The sequence below is a fragment of the Octopus bimaculoides genome, chromosome 3, assembly GCF_046866305.1.
Source record: "Octopus bimaculoides isolate indiv1 chromosome 3, ASM4686630v1, whole genome shotgun sequence".
In the NCBI taxonomy this organism is placed as follows: Eukaryota; Metazoa; Mollusca; class Cephalopoda; order Octopoda; family Octopodidae; genus Octopus; species Octopus bimaculoides.
In genome coordinates this window covers 25280285-25285284 of record NC_142930.1, presented here as the reverse complement: position 1 = coordinate 25285284, position 5000 = coordinate 25280285, and positions in this window count along the sequence as shown.

Sequence of the window (5000 nt, the reverse complement as noted above, 5' to 3'; positions counted from 1 at the left end):
ACAATTCAAACTGTGTACAAGTCCATACCTTGTAGAATTCAAGCTGTAATTACCCCATATTAAAATAAATTTGTTTGAAATTTTAAGGCGTTTCCATTATTTTGTCCAACTCCTGTATGTTGGTCACTACTGCATACTTTCTAGAACAACTTCTCCTTTTATGACAACAGTATATTCAACACACTCAGCGTATTGGGACTCACCATTCTGAGACACCAGTGTTTCAACATATTGTGCCTTGTCAGTCAGAAGTAGCTGGAACTGATGAGACAATATGTTGAAACACTGGTGTCCAAGAATGCCATGTGCCAATGAGCTGAGTGTGTTGAACATACTGTTGTTATAAAAAGAGAAAAGATATTCTCCTTAGAAGTATATTATTGTGACCAGCATATTTTGCAGCTGAACCTGTCTAGATGTGTTAAGAATAAATATGTAAATAATCATTCCAGATTTCACTGTACATAGTGCAAATTTCAATTTACACATAAACACACACACACACACACACACACACACACAATAAGCTATGACTACACTTTTGAACTATCTTTTTTTATTTTGCAATTTCTTGTACTGATAAACATAGTATATTGCCATTTAGACATGTAACATTTTGATATTCTTCTATCTATCTACTTACTTACTTGCTTACACACCTACATATCTGCCTGCCTGCCTGCCTGCCTGTCTGTCTGCTTATCTGTGTCTGACCTTTTTCGTATCTATCTCAGTGCTTCTGTTTCTCTTTCCTGCCCTTCTCTACTTCTTTTCTCATTCAAATATGAGGTGACTTGGTCTTTCCCTCTTCTGGTCTCAGTGAAGTAATAAGTACTAATAATATACGTTGTATATAATATATACTGTAGTGAATTTTATCTTTGTGGAAGTGGTGGTAGTGGTGGTGATGGCAGTGCAGTTTGTTGTTGTAAATTAATTGTTTTGTACCTAGCCTAGAAATCATCATCACCTTCATTATCACCACTATCACCACAGCACCGCCACCACTACCACTGCTACCATTGCTGCTATTGCTGCTGCTACTGCTGCTGTCACTGCTGTCCTCATGGCCACTGTTTCCTCCTCCTCCTCCTCCTCCTCCTTATTCACCAGCACCAGCAGCACCACCACCACTATAATTATCATCACTGGTGCCAACACTGCCACTACTGCCCTCACTGCTGCTATCACCCTCCCATCATCATCATCATCATCATCATCATCATCATCAACAGTAGAGCACTGGACAAAATACCTTGTGGTAATTCATGTTCTAAGTTCAAATCTTTCTCTATTTGATTTTTGCCTTTCATCCTTTTAGAACCCAAATCAAATACTGAGGGGAGATGGGCAATCAAGTCAACTTTTCCCTTGCCTGAAATTTGTAATCTGGTGCCCATGTTAGAAACTGGGGATCTTGTTCAAAATGGGGGCACCAGTATTTTCTCAGTATTTTCTTAACGAAACACTTTGAAACTTGGGACACTGGTAGAATGTGTCATATAAAACATCTTTTACTCTTAGTCTTCTTAACAAAAAAACGTACATCGCAAGTTATTTCATGTTAAAGTTGTCGTATTTCTGTAATTTCAACCAATCACTGACGTCTATTCAGCTGAATAGAGTTACTGCTGGGCGGTCATAAAAATGTTATTCCCTGTGACATATTTCATCCGGTTTAATCGTAATTTATACGCATATATTGTTTATATAATAAATTATGCTGTGCGTATCTATGTGCATAACAATTTCAGAGTTCGGATTCTAGAGTTAGGGTTAGTTTTAGGGTTAGGGGATTAATATGATATACACCGTTACAGCGCTAACTGTTTTCAACTGAATAGACGTCAGTGATTAGTAGAAATTATCGAAATAAGACAATTTTTTACATGAAATAAATTCGAATATAAAAATTTTTTTCTGTTCTATAACACAAAATAGATAAGTATACGAAGTTTGAAAGTCTTTCCGTACCAAAAACACTACATAAAACATAAATGAAAACTGGTGCCCCCGTTTTGAACAAGATCCGAAACTGGATAAACAGAATTAGTAGAGCAACAGACAAACTGTGTTGGTAATTGTTAGTTACATTACTTTATATTCTGAGTTGAGTTCAATTAATTCCCTTAATATGTTCAATGTCTGAGTGTTGCTGACTTGTCAACGTTGATAAACAGCAGTCATGTGTGGGACAGATGCAGCTATTGACCAAATCCGTTGTGGTGATTGCCCTGCTGTCTTCCTTTAACCAGGCAAGGAGGGTAGTTTTCTTCTATCTTGTGGTTATGGTGAAAGAGATTGTAAATTAAATGGAGTTGAAAAATTTAAGACAAACACTTTCGTTTTTGGCTGAGCCCTCATTGACTTTTTCAAGTTTTAGATGTAAATGAAGGTGCAGGTAGAAACGGGAAGGGCTGCCCTCAAGTGAGGAGGGTGTAAGTTGCAAAATTGTGAGGGCAAATAGGATACCTTATAGGTATCAGAGAATGAGTTGGAAAGTACACTTACCCTTGGTATTCAAGGTGATCTTGAATCTGTGGAATTCCTTGATTGGATCTAGATTGAGGTTATCAGGAGGACTGCATCATCATCCTTCATTATTTATTTATCACGTATACTTTTATTTCATTTTTTTTTTTTTTTGCTCATTTGATTTTCTGTGCAAGTCCCCACACCATTTGCCTGTCTTTGTAATTGTCACTCTCATCTGTTACCTTAGTGACAAAAGGAGTGCTCCTCCTCCTCCTCCTTCTCCTCCTCCTCCTTCTCCTCCTCCTCCTCCAACTCCCCCTCCTCGTCGTCGTCATCGTCATCACCGTCATCTTTGTCATCGTCATTGTCATTGTTGTTGTAATCATCATCATCATTATCATTTCTACTGAAATTTGGGAGAAGGAGCAAGTTGATTACATCGACCCCAGTACTCAACTGGTACTTAATTTATCGACCCTGAAAGGATGAAAGGCAAAGCTGACCTGGGTGGAGTTTGAACTCAGAATGTAGTGGCATATGAAATACCGCTAAGCATTTCACCTGGCCTGCTAACGATGCTGCCAGCTCGCCACCTTAATAATAATAATAATAATAATAATAATGTCATAGGTGCCCTGGGAATGACAGCGAAACGGGCTGATTACTACCTAGCTCAGATACCAGGAAACCCCAAAATGGCTGAAGTTCAAAAGATAGTGCTCATGGGAACTGCCCATATCCTACGTAAAATACTGTCTATGTGATCTCAAATTTTAAAGCAAACACATAATTTTCTTATGGTTTCTTAAACATTCACTTGAACAAAACTGTACAAATCCAAATATATGGTACCCTAGGCATAACACCTACATGAACTTCTAACTTGTTGTCTCTTGAGGTCTCTGGGTGAGACTTGGATCCAACTTGTACAAATGCAAAACAAAAGTCAAACATAAAATAATAATAATAATAATAATAATAATAATAATAATAATAATAATAATAATAATAATAATAATAATAATAATAATAATGATGATGATAATAATAATGATAATAATAGCATCTAGCATGGTTTATTTCAGTACTTACTCAACTGTAGTGCAGCAATGATCTTAAAAGCACAGAAAGTCACCGATAACCTTTTTACAAATGTCTAATAATAGTAATAGAACAAGAAGGAAAAAGTCAGCCACAACAAGAGCAACATTGGTTGAGCTGGTGCATTAGAAAAGCACGACAGCCAAGATTACTACCAGATCAGCCGTGTATTGTTGTGTAGCAGAAGTTAATAGATTCTCATACTTATTTATATTTGAATATCATTGGTTTTGTTGTGGTAGTTGTTGTTTGGTTTTGTTTTCCAATAGTTTCTGTTTGTTTTTCTTTTGTTTGTCTTGCAATCTTGATATGAAGTTTGTTGGAACTAACAAGGTATTACGATTATTTATTAAAGTTCTATAATTACTGACATGTGGCTTGAGAAGGGAAGAGAGAGGGATAAGAAGGAGACAGGGTATTGGAAAAGGAAATATTAGAAGTGAAGGAGAGTAACATGTATCAACACAGAATGATGGAAGAGAAAATAATGTGTGAGAGATTGTAAAGGGTTGAGGGATAGCAATAAAGGTGGGTGATGGTAAAAAAGAGAGAGAAGGGGAGGGATATATGTATATATGTATTGGTGTGACCTCACTCCCCACAAACAACTAGGCTCCTTCCTCTCTTTTGTCCAATCTTTCCATTCTGCTCTTGGATTCTCCTGCAATATTTCTAACTCTTCTATCACATTTCTCACCACTATCCCCTCACCACTATCCACACTGCCCTTGCCAGGGCATGCTCTGTGGCCTCTGCTCTTTCTCCTTGCATCCGCCCTGCCATTGCCCATCTCCTGTTTTCTTTCACCTATCACCCGTCCACCCTGCCCCTCCAATGTACCATTCTTCAAGCTTTCCGGTGACTCCACTCCAGTCCCTCTACCTCATGCACTATCCTCAACCTACCACTACCCTCCTTCAAATGAGCCCACAACCTGCATGAGCCCCTGGTCCACAGTTTCTTCCCTAACCACACCTCCCAGCTTGGCTTGTTCCCCTGCTCCTGCCCATGCTGCCGTACTTGCCCCTACCTCTTCAACATCACCATCCTTACAGGGACCCATCATCATCTCTATCACATCACCGACTCCTTTACCTGCACTTTACCTGTTGTGAATGGAGGATGACTGCTGCAAGATGAATGCTGAGCACTTAAAGTGAATGATGTCTATGGAAGAGCAAAACTGGAGAAGACTTGGGATGAGGTGGTGAGAAATAATATCAAGGTACTTCATCTGACCAAGATGACTGAGGGCTGTGTCAACTAGTAATGCATAAGGCTGTAGAAGATCCAACCTCTTGCTTGTTGAAATTCCAGCTATGATAATAGAGTAATATACACTCCAATCCCTGCAACATTCTCTGACACCTCCTCAGTCTCTTCAATCTCCATTACCTATTTTATACCCTCATTTCCCCATCATC